This window comes from Talpa occidentalis, unplaced genomic scaffold, assembly GCF_014898055.3.
Source record: "Talpa occidentalis isolate TD23 unplaced genomic scaffold, MPIMG_talOcc4v2.1 talOcc4.5, whole genome shotgun sequence".
Lineage (NCBI taxonomy): Eukaryota > Metazoa > Chordata > Mammalia > Eulipotyphla > Talpidae > Talpa > Talpa occidentalis.
The window spans coordinates 41999178-42018456 of NW_023604861.1; the positions used below are offsets into that span (position 1 = coordinate 41999178).

General features: G+C 36.8%; 1 long non-coding RNA gene across 2 annotated transcripts in view; it reads left to right on the plus strand.

The window, feature by feature from the left end:
* Positions 1-19279, plus strand: part of LOC129146899 (uncharacterized) — a 56207-nt gene that overhangs the window by 24341 nt on the left and 12587 nt on the right. Inside the window, exon 3 of one of the 2 annotated variants that reach the window (XR_008554259.1) lies at positions 18883-18959. This is a non-coding gene — a long non-coding RNA (uncharacterized LOC129146899). Of the gene's footprint in view, positions 1-15594; positions 16043-18882; positions 18960-19279 lie in introns of those variants that run through there. The other variant, XR_008554260.1, reaches the window with a different exon arrangement.

Sequence of the window (19279 nt, forward strand, 5' to 3'; positions counted from 1 at the left end):
AACCTATGTGAATTTCTCCTGAAGCTAAATTTTCTCATACAGAGCAAAAATTGATGCCATTTCTCATGACAAATAAACATAAAGAAAATACATTTTCAAGGGGCTATTTTATATGAGCTATTATCTAGAGCTCAGCTCTTGTCCAGTTGAGTCATATTCCCCCATATCCAGTCCAGACTCCTCATGAGTTTTTGGATTAATAGACTGAACCACTGACCAAAGCTCGACATATATGGTTCTGAAAATACATCATTCTTATATGCCCCCCCTTATCGTTATGTCTAAACTGGCAGTCAATTTAGTTTGTCACAATTTACAATTCCACACACCAATTAAATATAAAACATAAAATTATATTAAGATGTTTCCTTTGTGGGGAGATTAAGGATTGATAAAATAACAAGGTAATAGTTATGTTATACAATGTATGTTATGGGTCCTTTTCATTTGTACTCATCACATCTAATGTTTTCACATTGCTAGCAGTAAGGTTTCTTTCATATGCATGGCTTGAAGAGAGGGCAATGGACCTGTGTAATCCTAGGGAAGAGGGGTTGTCTTCTGACCACCAAGCTATCACCCAATGAAACCAGTATTCGAAATAGGAGTTAAGACTAAATTTGAATTTGGCTTCTATTTTGAGTTGTTCACCCACCAATACAGAACTGGTGTAACTGGGCTGTTCTGAAAGTCTAGTATGTCCATATCTAGCTATACATATGCAGAAAGGTCATTCTATCAAAAGATTTCTCTTTTACTCTATATGGGAATAGTTTTGGGTACTTTGTGAGTTATGTAAGGACAAAGAAACACTAAATTCCCACATGGCAGTTTGGTTAAATCACAGGTGCTCTGTCTGTTAAAAATTTTAGACATTTGACTAAATTGTATTTCTTATTCTAGTATGTGAAGGGTCTGACATGTGAGAATGAGCTGTAAGATATGAGATCACTTAGGATTCCAAGATCATTTAGGACACCAGATATTGGCAGCAAGATATTCTCTATGGGGATGTTTATTTGTTGTTTAAAACATACAAAACTTAGCATCTTTGGTAAAATAGAAGAATAACAGTTTTTTATTGATCATAAATGATGTTTCTTTTATGACAAAGAAGCCAGTAAAAACTCAATTTGAAACCAAACTTTTTTCCAATATGGATTAGAATTCAATTATTTTCTCATTTAAACTTTGGGATTGATTGCTTCTTTCCTTTTGCAAAGTTTTCTGTCTCATTTCCAGTACAGATGTCTTTTGCCTTCAAGCCTTTCACAGAGAATTTAATCCTTGGCAGTGAAAAGAAAGAATTCCATGGGGCAAATCAAGGAAGGGGGAGGTGGGAAGAGGCTAGACAAGCTCAAGTTCAATTTGAATTGATAAATCCTTTAGTTATGCCAAAGATGTGAACGTATCAAAGGCATAAAAATCTTACATAATAAAAATAGAGGTATAACTCTGCCTTGCAGGAAACACAATGTCTTTTCAGTATTCAAAATTGCAATGTCAATTCTACAGTAGATCTTCCTTGGAAACCCGCTGCTACCTTATGGTATGATTACACATGCCCTGGGGATCTGAGAAGATTGAACACTAATTTGCACTTTATTTTGGGTTTAAAATAGAATTGGTTGTCCCTAATACCTACTGTTTTAGGAACTGGAAATATAGTCCCAGGCAGATCTTAATTGCAGCATCCATTTATCTTCACTTATTTTCTACTTTGATTATATCAGAGTTCTTTGGTGGCAAGCCAGAGTAATTTCTTCTGGCAAACTTAAGCAAGAAAGGAATTTATTGGGCAAATTGGGGTAGCTCAAAGGATTGAGGAAACAAAGCCAAACAACCAGTGTTAGGACAGAACCAGATAACTTGCATGAGTCTCCATAGTATGAACTCTCCATAGCCTAGTCAAATCTAGTACAAATGATTCAAATGATGCTATTACCAAAAAGTAAATGGTGATGTTTTACTGAAAGAACATAGCCTGGAAGCTGGGCAGCTAAAAGCAATAAACCAAAAATAACAACCACAAAAAAAACAAATGGGTGCCATTCCCTCCCTTTCTTCCTTATAATCTATTTTTTCCTCCCTTTGTATATGTTTCCTCTCCTTTTTCTCTTTTTTGCCTTTCTTGTGGCCTTCTATCCCATGCCTTTTAAAATTAATCTGTTAATCTCGCTGAAATTCTTGCCATTGTTCTTATTTCTTTACAAGAAATACTTATATCAAAATTGATTCAACTAAACCACTGATCCTTATGAGTAACTGGTATTAGCTGAGTAGGAAAATGTTAACATGGTATGATTTTTTAAGAAATATTCCTGAATTTATCCCTTCTTTTCTATCAACTGCCTAGAATTTAATTGTTATAAATTCATTCACATAATTATTAATTCCATCTTATCATGAAATCCTCTTATCAGTGGAAGACATGAAACAGCCCACATGGCCAACATAAATGTTGCAGAGAAAAATGAGCAATTATTATGGAGATAAAGCACATAGGTCTGACCTCACAGCCATCTCTTTATGACTGTATGACCTTGGCAAAACTATTTCTCCTCTTAAAATTTCATTTATGTCATCTTTGAAATAAGAATATAATTCTTGCCACATTTACTGGTTACAAAAAGTCAATAAAATTATATTTGCAAAGCACTATACTGCCTGGCACATAACAGGTATCCGTAAAGATTACATTCCTCTATCAACAAACATTTAATGAATACCTGCTATCCCCACACACCGTGCTAAGAATGTAATGGAAACAAAACATACTTTCTATGTTTTTGGAGGTTACATTATATTCTAGTGGATAAGAACTAATAAAAATCTAATATAGAAAGTACCGGTTTCAGTAGACATATTGATTGCAGTTTCATAGATAATGGGTATGTTTGAATCACCCCAAAATTCATACATTGAAACCTAATGATGGATGGCAGCTTTCAGATGATATTAGGTCATGAAGATGGGCCCTTGTGAATGGGAATACAAACATGCATCACTTAATGATAGGTATACTATATAAGAAATGTGGTGTTAGGTGATTTCATCATTGTGCAAGTATCAGAGTATAATTACACAATGGTATAGCCTTCTATACATTTAGGCTATCTAGAAACAGAAAAGTCATTAAGTAATGCATCACTGTACAGAACAGAGGACAAGAGACAGAGAGCATATAGTGAGAAAGCCTAAGATAAATGTAGTTGGAGCCCCAAGAGCTGAGAGAGGTAATAGTCAAAAGCCATATTTGAAGAGACAATGACAAAGCATTTTCCAAAGTTTATGAACGACAATGTACCACGGATTCAAGGATTTCCATAAATTCAAGGAGGATTAAAAAAAAAATCCATCCCTAGATTCATCGTAGTAAATAAAACCAGAGACAAAGAGAAAAATCTCAAAATCATCTGGAAAAAAAAAGAAATAATTCAAAGTGCTGGAAGAAACTATCTATCTAGAATTATATATTCAATGAAAATATCCTTTAAGAATTAAGATTAGGGGCCTCCCTTGTGGCTCAAGGGGTTAAGACCCAGCTTATGAAGCTATCTGCAGCCACTGCAGCATGAGTTCAAAACCCGTCCAGGGAGGTGACCCACATGGAGCAGGTGACCTCTCCCCTCTGGCCCCCTGCTCTCCTCAGCAGTGTATTTGAATAGACCCTCCTGTTCTGTTTCCCACTGTCTCTGGTGAATCCTCTCACCCCCCACATCTCTGGCTTGTACCCCAGTTCTTGTATGCATAAAGTAGATAAATCTTTAAAAAAATAGAATTAAAATTAAATAAATATCCAAACAAGCAAAAACTGATAAAATTAACAGCATATTTATAGTAAAGAAAGCGCAAAGGCTATATTTTAGGTAGGAAGAAAATGACCCCAGATGGAAGTCCAGAGATGCAGGGGAAAATACAGAGACTGAGAAGGCTAATAAATATGTGGATAAAAAGAAATCAGTATTGACTACAACAAGGCCTTGTGGAGTTTTCACTAAATATGAAGTTAAAATTCAGTGATGACACATAAGTCAGGAGGAGGATAAATGGGATTTCAAGGTGCTAAAGCTCTTGCAAGTATCTGGGAAAACAGCAAAAATGCCATATAACAGTATTAGATTTTGATATGAGTATTATAATCTCTTCAGTAAAAGAATAAGAGTATAAACTTCTAAGCCAATAGAAGAAGGAAGTTGGAATAATAATTAAAAAATCAACCCAAAATGACAGAAAAAGGAAAACAAGCATAGATCAGGAGAAAAAATAGAAAACAAATATTATGATAGATTTAACCCAAAATATATCGATAATTATGTGAAATGTAAGTGAACTAACTAGTTTATTTAAAATATGAAAATTATTAAGCTGGATAAGAAAACAAAACCCAATTACATGTTGCTAACAAGAAACACACACTACATATAAGGCTATAGAATGGTTGTGTGTAAAATGATAGAAAATGGATATACCATGTAAATCTTTTGAAAGAATCATTATGGCTGTCATGAGTATAATAAATCATAACTATGAGCAAAAAAGGCAACTTAGACAGAAGCATGAGATTTATTTCAAGTGGGAAGTAACAGAGGTCAAGATATTGGAACAACTTAGAGGCACTATAGGGTACGCTTGGTGTGCTGATAGCACTATAGAAAAAGCATAAACATAAAAGGAAAGAACATTTATAAGAATACTAGGTGTAAGAGTTAATGTCTTCCTACCAGATTTCTCCCTTTATTGTTTGAAAGCTATCATTAGGGTCAAACTCAGGACAAAAGAATCCTGGCAAAAGGAAAGTGGATTAGGGTCAAACTCAGGACAAAAGAATCCTGGCAAAAGGAAAGTGGATTCCCAAGACTCATATTATAAGGCCCCTTGGGATGCAAGAAACTCTAGGTTAGAGGCTGTCGTATTTCACTTTACTAGTCAGGTTGACTTTACTAGTCATACCTGCCATTACTGTACTCCTTGTGGTATGCTTGCCATGCTACTCTATACGGTCAAATTTTAACACCAAGATATTCTTTCTGAATGAACTTAAATTTTTCAGTTTCAGAAATAATCACTTGCAGATCCCTGAAATAGGAAAATTCATTAATACTCATTATTCGTAATGCTGACAACACAAATATGAATATTCAGAGTAAGTGCATAAATTCTCAATTACCAGCATAGAATGGAGAATGTATTAAGTCATTACTAAGAAAGCCACCAGACTGTGGACAGGCAAGGGGAAAATAAAGGAATTCATTACAAATTCCACTAATTTTTCTGGCCACTAATTTGATATTAAAAACATCAAATTTGCCAGTTTATTACATCTTTATTAAATCATTTGTAATATAATCTAGAAGGAGTAATGTGACACATTTGTAGATGTCTCAAGATTATTCTGTAACTGATGCTACTTATCTTCCCATTCTGAACACCAAAATCTTGGTGCAAAGATATTTAGAGTCTATTAGTTCAGATACCTTTTTATTAAACAACATAAATACGATTCTTAAGGTAGGATTATGAAACGTCACTAAGAATTGAGAAGATAATCCAAATTGTGGAATGAACTGGGCTCAGTATAAACATTGTGGAAGCCATAATTAAAATATAGGAGTTTTTATGAAATACCCAATTTTCCTCATTAACTGTATCAATCAGAAAATTTGGCTAATAAAATACCTAATAGAAAACCTGATTTAAACTACTTCTAAATTCAGAATAAATCAAGAAAGCATCTTTTTTTTAATTTCCCTTTCCACTTCTACTGTCCATAGTCATTAATGCATTTTTATTGTCGCCTTTTGGAAAGCAGAAAAAACTACTTCTTTGTAAGCCCTCAGGGAGACAGGTTTAATTAAAATCTGAAAAGCGCATTTGAAGATGAGGAATATTAAACCAGAAATAATTTGTGAAGTGTTTCACCCTAATCTGTGTGTCACCTGTAGTTGAAAGAGAAAAGAAAAGGTAGAATAAGAAAAATAAAGAAATTAAGGAAATATTAAATATTCTATATTGCTGGGTACCACTTGGTAGGAGGAAATGTGACCCCATGTCAGCTGAAAGCCGCTGTTCTGGAAAATTTACATCAAACATTCCTTTATTATTATTTTCAAATTATGTTTATTGAGGCAATGTTGATTTCCAACACTGTATATGTTTTAGGGTGTAGTTTCATGCCTCTACTAAACATCCTTACAGATGCTGCTATGGAAAAGTACATGGTTATTAGATGTAACTGAGTGAATCCTGCATAGACAGAGTAAAGTCATCATGGACAGAATGTGTTTGAACTCACATAATGTGCATGGTCTGTTATAAGGTAGCATTCTGTAAAACTCAGCCACTTGAGGCAAACTAGACATCTTGTGTCACGTGTCATGTTTCTGAAAATATGTCTTCCTCTTGTCATTTTTTTTCAAAGATTTATTTATGCATGCATGCAAGAACTGGGGTACAGGCCAGAGGTGTGGGGGCTGAGAGGATTCATCAGAGACAGAGCAGGGAACAGAACAGGCAGACTGACTGAAATACACTGCTGAGGGGAGCAGTGGGTGATCCAGGAGAGGTCTGCTGTGCCATGTGGGTCACCTCCCTGGCCAGGGATTGGACTCATGCTGTAGTGGCTGCAGATGCTAATGCTGCGTTTTGACCCCTTGTGCCTTCAGGGAGGTCCCTCGTGTCCTCTTCTATGTGAGAGATTACAAGTTATGTTTTTGAAATGTGTGTTTTGTGCTATTCTTTTTATTTTTCTTTTCCCTTTGATTTTCTAATTGCTTCCCACTCTGCATAGAAGTTAAGCCTCAAAATTAATTTATCAAGCATTATATCCATTAGTGGGATTACCACTTGAGAACTGCCTGATTTTTCAATATATTAGTCAATCTGTTAATTGAAGAGTTGGCAACCATTGTTTGAAGTCATTGTAGTACTGCCATTATTCGATGAAATCTTTGAACCCTAAGAGACTGATATTCAGTATTCCCTTAAAGTTTAGTCATTGGTATCCAGTGTATGGTAAAGGATGCTGGAAACTTCATTTATGGATCCCTTTTTGGATTTTATCTTCTTATTTTAAGAGCAGTCCCAATCTGTAGTTACTAATTTTTCTTTGGTAACATAGCCTTGCTTACTATCCAAGACTTTGTTGAGATTTAAGCAGGCACAGTATGTTTATATTAACAAAGGTATTAATAACCACAAAAGTAATTCTAAATAAAGGATCATCCTGGGTTGATATTCAGTTTATAAGAAATTCTAAAATAGAGGCTGAACTGCCCTAGTTGTTCCTGAAGAATCCTCAGCAATAATATTTAGCTTGGTAGCCAAGAGCAAAGGAACAGGACTGAAAAGCTGAAATGAAACTATTAGTTTCAGGGTCCTTTTATCCATTAAATTTCTTCTACTTTGCCTCTCCTAAAAACCCAGGGAGGGCCTGCTTGGTGGCACAAGGGGTTAAACACAGCACTATGAAGCTATCCACAGCATGAGTTCGATCCCCTGCTTGTCAAGAAGCTACCCACCTGGCACAGCAGACCTCTCCTGTCTTGCCCACTGTGCTCCTCAGCAGTGTTTTCCAGTCAGTCTGCCTGTTCTATTTCCTATTTTGTCTCTGGTGAATCCTTTCACCTGCCACACGTCTGGCCTGTACCCCAGTTCTTGTATGCATAAATAAAGACATCTTAAAAAAAAAACAAACAAGGAAATAAGGGCTTTCAATATCTAACCTAAAGGTTGTAATTTTCCATTTTGTATTAAAATGTTCTCACCTCTCATTTTTGTTATTATATAAAAAATTAATACAGCTCACATGAAATAACCTTCCACAAATTCTTTGAGGAAGGACAATATTCCTAGTTGATACCAACTTGTACCTTAGAGCAACTGATTTATTATGATATACCTTAGGGGCATTCATAAGTGTCAGCAAATATCAACTAAATATTGATGGTAACATTAATAAATAATGAAATTTGCTTAAGATTCTGAATAACCTGAGTTCACCTTAAAATGATACTTAGAATGAAGACAACATTCTCTCTTTTTTAACTTTAAATCTATAAAAGAAAATTTTAAAAAGTGACTTAGGAAATATGAATTCTGTGATCATGTTAAGCAATGACAAGCAGTTAACACTATTCCCATATTACTGTTTTCTTCCTATATACACCAGAGACCAAACGTCCCTAAAAAGGTTGGATTAGACACAAGAAAGACAGAAATGTCATGAGATACATTAGTGAATTTCATAAAGGCATGATTTTCATTTCTATTCCAAGAAATCTTCTATGATTGTGAGTTCAAAAATTGTGATAATGTCAGAGTATGAATTGTCAGAGTAAACTAGCTTAATTTTCATAGGTTTGATCATTATTTTTAAGGCTAGAACTCATTTATCTTATATTGTAATAAAGTTTCTTTTTAATGAAATAATTGATTTACACACTTTAAGATTTTATTTTAAAAAACTACAAGCAAATGGTGACTGGGTTTTTTTCCATTTAAGTTATGGTACAAGAAAAGGAAAAAGGTATATCTCTGGTATACAAAATAAATTGCTCCTTGAGGCCTAGGAGAAAAATGAAGCTGGACATATGCCATGTCAGACACAGCCAGGATCAGTTTGTAACTGAGACACAAAAATCCTGGCTTATATTTCTAGTTTCAGCATTGACTTATCTCACAAGATTCCTACCCTGCCAGTCTCAGTCAAATGGGGTTATTTCTACTTGTTCAGATGTAGTGGCATAAGCTTAAGTCCTGGAAGCACCAAGAAAATATTTCAAACAGGAACCATAGCAACCTTGAGCAATGACAAGATTAACACATTTTGAACAAAAATGGAACTCCTCCTTCAGCTTGTGGCCCCTACAGGAAATATTTACATCTTCATTTTGATCCTAATGCTGCAAATATTGTCCAGTTCTATACAGAGTGCAACACGTTTCATTTCCATAGTTATTTCGACCAAGATAGGTGGTGGATAAGAAAGCCAACAATTGCACAAGCAATAGAGGGGAGGCAGCATGGTATATCTCAGAAAGGATGTGAACTGCCTGTCCAAGCTTAGAGTTTGTCTATGAGAATAACAAGAAGTGAGGGTAGGAAAGCAGATTGCAGCAATTACATGGAGCCTTGAATAGCCATCAGACAGAAAAAAAAAAAATAGCAAAAGTTAATATGGTATTAAGTATGTATCAAGTTTATTGCTCAAACATTCATGGGATATTTTATTCATTCTTCACAAGCAGGGCTGTCAGTCAGTTGCACCGTTACCATGAGAACTATTATTATCCCCTTCTCACAGCATTTGGAGAACTTAGATAACTTGCCCTAGATTATAGAGCTGGTAAGTGGCAAAGCTGGTATCAGAAGCCACTTGGGCTCCATAGACTGAGCTTATCGATTTCCAAGACAGGGTTTTATCACACTTTGGGAAGCTTTTTTTAAAAGTTTTTTGTTTTTATCAAAATTACATATACAAGAGGGATCAAACAGTTCTACAAACTTATGAAAAGAACAATCTTCTTCTGTCCCTATCCTTGCCATCAATTTTTCCCTACCAGAGATAAGCCCTTTTAACTCTTCATTTTGTTTTTTAAAAATTTACTTCTAAATCTTTAAATAATATTACTGGACTGTTGTTGCTTGATTTTTCAGTATTATGTTTTATCTATTTCTATTATATATGATAAAAAACTTAGTTCTTTGTCTTCACTTTCCTGCCTGCATCACACTAATACACTATCTTGTTAAACAATATTCATTATTTACATTATTTTGATCAGGTAAAGACAATTCATAACTGAGCTAAGTAGTTCTAACTGGCATTATTACTTGCGCTTCTTCAGTAACCTTTTGCTTTTCATGGATTTAATAATTTTCTTGTTTTAAAAATTTTTTGTTGCGTTTTCTATCTCCAAGAGAGCTAATATATATATGTATATATATGTATCCAAACGTGCCAGGTGCCCAATTTAACTTTCTTGGGGACATCTCTCCTGGATTCCCTTGACCTGACTCAGTTTGGATGGACTACTCTATCCAGTGCTGCCATGCTGTAGGATAAATGATTTTCAGGCTTTTCTGCCCTCAGCCTTTAGGATCGCCTGCCTGATGGGAGCACCTGCATTTTGTTACATTGTTATATTTAGTTGTATTGTTTACTTCTGTGGGCCATGGCTGCAGTATTGATATATTTGCCAAGAGAAGCAGAGACAGGATAGAGAAGGCCAGAGATCCCAGAGTGAAGACTTGCTGGGGGGCTTGGGAGCTTGGAAGCCTATGGGCCTCGGGCCCTCCAGCACCCCTGCCTGCCATGTATCTGGTTGCTGCACTACATGTAAAAAGCTCAATTAAAGCCTGAGAAAGTCACCGAGGGCTCCAGGAGTCTCCTTTAACCGGTCTGCTCTGATCACAGAAAACCTGCTCAGTGCCCCTCCTGGCACTACACATGTTCTGCAGTCTTCCCTCAACATCCTGCTAAGTATTTATTGCCTCCCACTTTTATTAGATCCCTTGATTCCTGAATTCCATGTCCTCCTTTCTTGTTTACTCTTTTTTTTTTAGAGGAATACATCCTCTTGCTGAAAAAAAAAGTTGGGGAGTGAATTTTTGGAGAACTTTCATTTCTGAAAATATGGTTTACCTAGGCCCTTAAGTTTGCTAGATTGTTGGGAATAGAATTCTGGGTTAAAGTAATATTTTCCTCAGACTTGGGGAGGCTCTGTTCCATTGCCCTCTTTTGATGCTGTTGAGAAGCTTGAAGTCAGTCTGCTTCTTGATCATATTTATGTAATCTGTCCCTCCCATTCACCTCCCACTCTTCTTTTACTTTATCTTTGTTTGCTTAAATTTCATGGTAAAGTGATTTGGTGTGGATATATATTTATCCACTGGGCTGGGAACTCGGTAAACCTTTTCAGTATGGAAACTCATGACCTTTACTGCCTGGAAAGTTTTTTTTTTTCTTTCATAATTTCCCCTCCTAAGTTTTCTCTGTTCTCTTTTTCTACAAACCTTATTCAGATGTTGAGCCTCCTAAATTGAATTTTTGGGGGTTATATTTTCCATCTCTGTCATCTTGTTTTGCTTCCTTGGAGATTTCCTCATCTTCATCTTATAACCCTCTTACCAAGTTTTGCATTTATGTTATCATTTTCTTGCTTTAGAAGAGCTCTCTTTTATTCTTTGATCTCCACACTCCCCCCCCCACCAGAAAAATGTTTTTTTCTATTACTGAATTATCTACTCTTATCTCCCTGAGGATATTAATTATAGTATGTTTTTGTTGTTTTCTTTTCCCAGGATTGTCTTTATTCCTTCTAATTGACTTTCCTAAGTTGTCTACTGATTCTTGGTGAACCATTCTTCCTTTAGCATGGGGCATTTACAAAACTGACTAGTGGGCCATCATAAGTGAGCTTTGTTGATGGTAGATTTTGATGTTGGGGCCATCTGGTTGGACAGTTACTTGAGGACAGTTACTGAGAGCTAAATTCTATATGTCAACTTGGCTAGGCCATAGTATTCAGTTGTTTGGACAAACACTTACCTGGATATTATTGTGAAGCTATTTAATATTTTTTTTTATTTTGTAGATACAATTCACACCTACAATCAATTAACAAGTAAAGGAGATTTCCTTCAAGAACTTTGATAGGCCTCTTCTAATCTGTTGAAAGTCATAAGAGGAGAAAAGGAATTTTGCTTCAATACTATAACAAAGAAATCTTATTTCAGTTTACAACCTGCTGATCTGCCCTATAGATTATAAACTTTCCAGTTGCCATAATTGTATAAGCCAATTCTTAAAGTAAGTGTCTTAATATAAACATACATATATCCTATTGATTCTGTTTCTATGGTGATCCCTGACTCGCACACAGGGAACCTCTTATCTATATTTTTAGGCTTTTCTTCTTGGGCTAGTCAGATTTCTCTTAAAAGGCTCTTATGATCTCTTGACTAAAAGGCATTCTGACTACCAGTGATATAAGAACATTGCAGTGTGTTTCTTAATTCTCTGATTTCACTGTGGTACCCCAAGCTTACACTGTGCCTGGTAACTCCTAGATCAGAAACCATCTCCAGAACATGGAACACTTTACTTTTCTTAAAAACTATTATCTTCATATGGAAAAGAGAGGGCACTGCCACCCGAAACTCTGCACCCATTCATTCCCAATGTTCTACTTCAAAGTTCTTGGATATATATTCCAAATGTCTTTAACAATTGATTTCCCTATAAATTAATAAAAAAATTTGATGAACTCTGGCTGAATTTCTGTTATATTTTGGGTGCTCTAAGAAAATAACACATCCCTCCCTCATTCTTAACACTCATTATTATAAAAATAGCACAGATCAGCTGCCCCCAAACTCTTCATTACTTCTCATAGGCATCTAGGACTCAGTCCTGCTAGCCTAAGCTCAATAGCACGTCTTCCTTTTTGTTGATCGGTCAACAAATTCCTTCCTTTCCCTTTTTTCTGAGGCCTTGTGCTTTCTTATTCTTTTTGCCACAGCATATTTTAGACCTTTAATGTTCTTCTTTTTGGATTTCTGCATGCCCTCCTGACCTCATGACTTAAGCTTCTTCCCCCTCTAATTTATCCTGAACTTTACAGATGATCTCAGCTTCATAAATAATGTTTCACTATAATGTTCCTCTTTGCAAATACTTTCATATTAACTTCTGGCTTAAGATGATGGATTGAGCTCACATTTACTTCATTTTCTTCCCCCATGCCCCTTGGAAATGACAGTAAAACTTTAAAAATAAAATAAATTTAAAAGATAGGCATAAACCCATGAAGACAAACATCACTGACTTAATAGACATGTGAAAATGGGATCCTAATGCATTGGAGAGGACTTCTAGACATGATTTATGCCACAAAATCTCTGAAATGCTTAGGGACTGAAATCACAGGAGCTTTGAGCATTGACAATGAACATGTAGCTCAGAACAAGTTGATTGCTTAAAAGTGCATGGAAGAAGCCACCAGGCCCTCAGATTCTCTCTACCGCTGCACACAAGAGACTACTGCTTCTTCTTCCCGGCAGCCATTCAAGTCTTAAGCAGAACATTGAAGGATTCAGTAATTTTTTTCCTTCATATTTACATGGCAGCATCAAAAAAAAAAAAAAAAAAAAAAAAAAAGATGTTTTCCACCTTCAAGCATGGCCTCTGATGATAAATCTATTATTTTTGGTCTGAGACAGGCAGAGTTTTAGGAATATCAGGAAGAATAAGAATTGCTCACCAGGGCAGAGCTGTGTCCAGGGCAAATATAGTCTGGAAGAGACTTCTACAGAAAAGCCACCATACAAAGAATAGTACGCACTTAGCCTTCATGTAAACAAGAATTAGTTCCAAGATTCACGGTGAGACAAATGGAGCAAACCAGCTGAGGATCCACATGGGGTCAGTTGCAGTCAGAACTGCAACCTGTCATGAGTCACATTTACACCTTTAAGCAGTTTAGCACCTGGAGTTGGTTGTAATAAAGCCCTGAGGGAGGCATACTCAGGTGTCTAACAGTATTTCTACAAGGTCCTTTTTTTTTTCTCTTTTGCTTCCATTACAATCTAACTTTGGCTTTTTGGCTCTTGCATCTGGACTTGGCCTTGCTCCAGTGAACATGCCATCCCGGTCTGATATGCTTTGCTTTCCCACCGGCTGTTTTCTAAGCTTGCCAAGTGCTCAATCACAGTGGCCCCAACTTATCCCCTTTCTCTTTATCCCTCCTCACCCCTTTTTGATGCATGAGCCATGACAGAGCCCACTTCTGTCATGAGGAGTCCCGGAGGGCCCCTCTGTTTTCAGTAAAGGCGTAGTATTTAAGAAGAACTGAGAAGTTGCCAACTAACCAAATGTAGTAGAAAGGAACTGAGACAGATTTTAAAATACTGCTAAGCAGAGTAAGCATCCAGGCAAAGTCTGACAACTAAATTTGTAGTGGGCTCTAATTAGACGGTTCCCCATTTACCACCCAGAAGAAGGACTGGAAAAAGCAGACAGAATGGTCCAGAAAATCCCATGTATCTATAAACACATGAAAAAAGCCATGAAAATATTAATGACAGTAGTCTGGGGGATGGAATTTCAGGTGATTTTTTTGCTTTCTTCTTTTTTTATGTATTATTTACATTTATAAGCAGAAAAATGGTAGATACAACTAGGAAAAGAAGCTATTTCTATTGTGGGAGGTGAGTTGGGGGATGGGGGGATGGGGGGAGAGAGAGTTGATTAATGGAGAGAAAGGAAAAGTGATCCAGGACTTGGGACAAGCACTTCAAGGCATTAAGTATACAAAAAAAAAAAAAAAAAATGGGGGTAAAGGTAAGATTGGACTACACTGAACAGGCAATCAAATATCAGCTAAGAAAACTATAGACTGAAAAATTTGAGGGAATGACTATTCCGGCAATCACAAACCACACTCAAAGCAAGAAGGCAAAATGGGCAGATGTAGTGATAAATCTCTTCTCTTGGGTTAGAGATTGGCAGGGTTTTAGGACTGTCAGGAGGAATGCTTTGAGAGAACTGCTAACTACGGCAGAGTTGACCCTAGGGCTGCTATAAACTAGCCAAGTTAGTTTCCCTTTATCAGGAGAGTACAGGCTTTATAGAAAGTCCACCCTCAAAACTTAGGTATTACTAGATTTCAATGGCCAAGTCAGATCACATACCCATACTACTTGTTATTATCATGGGAATCTATGCTCTGCTTGAGGATGTGATTGTTCTGAATAAAACTGGAATTCTATAAGCAAGGAAGAAGGGAAAAGATAACTAAGTAGGCAACTAAGGCAACTGATCCTCTGCAGTGAAGCTGGTAGATTCACTTCCAACCTATTCACCCGCAGAGGACATTTTTAAGTCTGTGTTGTTTCTCAGAGACATTTGATTAAAAAAAAAAGTTATTAAGTAGGACTGCTTTCCTGCACAGGCCTAGGTGCTAGGATCTGGAAGAAACAACTGCAGATCTCTAACAAAACAGAAATATTGTACATAGTCAGTGCTTGGCAAAGTATAAATACTTATTTTATGATGGATGAACAAAACAATGCTGATTCTTTAATTATATAAAGCAATTTAAAAGCATTATAAGAACGCCATATTCTTCCCTTTTTCTTTGGAAAATAATTTTTCATTCACCATAATAGTCTATCATTTGCCAGAATCTAGAGCAGCACTGCCCAGAACTTTCTGCAAAGATGAAAATGTTCTATATTGGCATTGCCCACTGTGATAACCACTGTGACCACAGAGCACATGAAACAGAATGAAATGCCACTGAGAAGCTGAATTTTAAATTTTATTTAATTTTAATTTGTGAGAATTTAAATAGTGATGCATAGCTAGTAAGCTACAGAGCTGGACAGCCCAGTTTCAGAGAGCTTGAGTATTATTAATTCTGTAAGTTAGTAAAGGTAAGAATCTAATGCTAATCTATTTCCCTCACTTCGGTTATCACTGGAGCAAATTGAGATGGTCTTAAATTCTCACCTACTATTCTCAACATATATAAATTATTGTTTTTCCAATGAGATTATAAAGTTCACTCAAACAGAATTAATTATTTACAGGTGACAAAAATAGACGTCAAAGATCGATAAGAAACATGGATCTGATACCTTTTGAAAATTGAAGTTAACAAAGGTTTTTCTATGATTATATGGACTGTTCCTGTGTGGGAAAGTTTATTTTCCATTTGCAATTAATAGACTCACTGATTCACCATCAACAGTGATAAGTTCCTCCTGAATGATACTTGATCTTCACCAAATGCAGTTAGCACTCAACCAGTCTACTTCTATTACCCTGTAACATATCCTGAGTAGCTGCTTTGCATAACCATCTAAATACTGTTTGTTTTATCATTTTAAATGCATGGATACCTCATCTTCCTAATTTTAGATCTTAAGCTTCCTGAGGACAAGATACAGTTCAACCTTTGGTGGAAAGATCCCTGGAGAGATAGTCAGGTTATGGAAATTTGTACAATTCTTTCTGAGTCTCAGATTTCTCTAAGTCAGTCCAAAATATATTGTGTGCTGTCTATCAAAATAAACAAACAATCTTCATTTTCCAGCCACCCATGAACCTTACTCGTCTTGCTTATTTATACATGGTTAGCCAGGAGGAGGGGAAAATCTACCTTTTTGAAGAAAATATTTGTCAATTTTGTCTCAATAAAATTTTAGATTTAAAGCTGTTTGCAAAAGTATAATATTACATTTACAATTTTAGTACAATGTCCTTTGCATTGCATATAATTAATACATCCTTAATAGTGCTATAAATAATGGAATTAAAGCAGGTTTCTCATGGCCAGTCTACATTAGTACAACACTGTATTCACTGTAATTACGAATTAAAAGGATTTTTTCTAATGTGTCTTTACTACCAGCTACACCTGCTGTACCAAGCTGTACATACTTCAGGGGAATGAGGTATCCCGAAAAAAAGTGGAATTAAAACATGAAAATCTATGCAATATAGACCATTCGATCATTCTTTCACAAGCAAAGTAGAGATAGATATGTCGCTGAACTCTGAAGGAATTACCTATCCTGGAACCAACTCTTCTAGCACCTATACTGCACTGCATTTTACAATGATGGATCCAATACTCAGTAATGTCTATTTTAAGCTTTAAAGATCTGGAGGGGGGAAAAAGCAGCCACAGAGAAAATGCATCCAAACTTCTTTTGGAATTTAGGCAGGACCTCCTAAAAAATATAGTCACCATAAAAACCCTCTCCAGGAGTTTTACAGCCAGAAAGAATATAAAACATTATCATGGGGATGAGCAACTGTTTGTAAACTTTATCTGAAACTGTCATTCTTTCCCTTTGATCTTCCAAAGAAGCCCTTTCCTCCCTCACCTCTTACCCCATGTAATTGGGATATAAATTCTTATCTCTACCTTTCCTGGGAGCTCTTCTTCCCGAGGCTCCTGTGAATGTAAATAGACTTTGTCTTTTCTCCAGATAATCTGAACTCACTATTGGAAGAGGAAAAGTTTTTCCTCCCACCATCTAACTTTACCTTTACAATAACCCTAGCATATCCCCATTTTCCAAGTGAGAAAACAAAGCTTTGAGCAGGTTCAGGAATTTTTCCAAGGCCAAATAGTAGTTAAATGGCAGAGATGGAATTTGAATTCTAATTTCCTGAAAAGGGAAAAACAGCCAATTTTCCTAGCCTGCTAAATACACAATGCTGAAGTCCTGGGACAGCCAGGGAGGGGATTAATTCTTTAAAAAAAAAAAAAAATTATTTATGCATACAAGAACTGGGGAACAGGCTAGAGGTGCAGGGGGCGGGGTAAGACAATTCACCAGAGACAGAGTGGGGAGCAGAACAGGCAGACTGACAAAATACACTGCTGAGGGGAGCAGCGGACGAAACAGGAGAGGTCTGCTGCACCATGTGGGTAGCTCCCTGGCTGGCAGCCAGCTAGCCAATTCATGCAGCAATGGCTGTGGATAGCTTCACAGTGCTGGGCTTAACCCCTTGCACTGCCAGGGAGACCCAGAGAGGGGATTAAAATTCTATTTCTCCCTTTTCCTTGGATATTTGGAGCCCTGAGGGCAGTGCTGCCTCACCCACTTTGAGGCAGTAGCCTGACCTGCGACAGCTATGTGAAAGGAGCTCTCATCTGAAGTGTAAGAGCTGACTGAACATTATGTTGTGTTAGTACTTGTAGTCAGACTGCAAGGGGAGAAGAAAGATGCCACACGTCAGTAGGCAGTGCACCAACTTAGAAGCCCACAGATGCCCCTGAGAGATTGATCTTGGCCATTGGTTTTCAACCTTATCCTCACCTTGATACCCAACAGAAAAGAAGCTCTCAAGCACGAAATACTGAAGTTGCTGTAGAGAGGTTTCCTGTTCTCCGTGACCCACTAACAGCCATCTCCTGTCTTACTTTCTTCCCCCAGAAAAATTCACTGGAATCAACCTGACAGAGAGACGTCATTTTAAGGATAACCACTAACCTGCTTACATTCATTTAGTAATAATGATTACTACTAGTAAACGGTACAGTTTTATTATTAGTGATGTAGGTGATGCACATTTCACAGCTGATCCTCATAGCCCAGGCTGTCTTGGCTACCTGGATTATAGAAAATTAATAATATGTCCTATCAGGAAAATGCCCCTTTGTACTGGGATTGATCTAGTATCTTGAAACAGAATGAAAGGCCACAACAGCCAGCAGTCAGGCCTCTGTTCCAAAACACGTGAGTTCCCAGTCTGACCTCTGTGGACATCTTCTAGCACTTCTAGATGTCCACCTCTGTGGACATCTTCTAGTTCCTTTCCACTCTGCCATGCAAAGACATCAGCATGGAGACGCACCATGGTGCCATAAGAGCTATTGCCTGCTTTTCTAGTCTTGAAAATGGAAGAAAAATGACTGTCAACAAAATAAAGTTATCAAGCTACTGATGTATGCGCCTAGTGAAACAAAGATCAGATTTCAATAATAAAGACGGAAACTTGGGAAAGTCTTAAATTGAGCAAGGCTGTCATGGCCCTTGGGGCTACCTCTGCAGAAGCAGTTAATCATCTGCCTGAACAATCAAATCAATATCCATGACCTTTTCTTTCCGTTGTCTTTCTCCTGCTGCCTCTCCTCTCTTCCTACAGTCAAACAGGAAGATAATGGGATCATTTCCTCTAGAAAATAAACACCACTATAAAGTGTATTTATAAGATTTTTTTAATGAAAATAAAATTCTCTGGAGAAAATTACGTTAGGTATCAAAATTATAAGGCTGATATTTGGTATTATTTACAGCTTATAACTTTTCCACACATATCAGTTTATCTGAACTATCACAGCTTCTATTATTTTGTCTCAGGGAACTCAGAACAAACGTCTTCTGAAAGAAGGATGATGTTCATTTCTCTGCCCTGGATGGGTTGGGACAGGGGAAGGGTAAGTTAACTGATTAAACTTTCACAAGTCAATTCACTCAGCAAAATATCTAGTATCCTCCCAAGTATATTACATCTCTCTATCGATGTGTCCTCAAATTAAAGTCAAAATACTCAAAACTTGGGTGATTTTCTAAAGTTCTTTGATATCCTTGAAAACCAACATAGCCTGTTGTTTCTCAGACCCATCAAGAATTCATTGTGCCTGCAAAGAGGCCCACACTGTTGGCCTTCTCATGTTTCTCTTGGAAGAGACAATAAACAATCCTCCCTGAAGACAGGTGAGAATGAGTTTGCCTCTCAAGTTAAAAGGAGATGGGA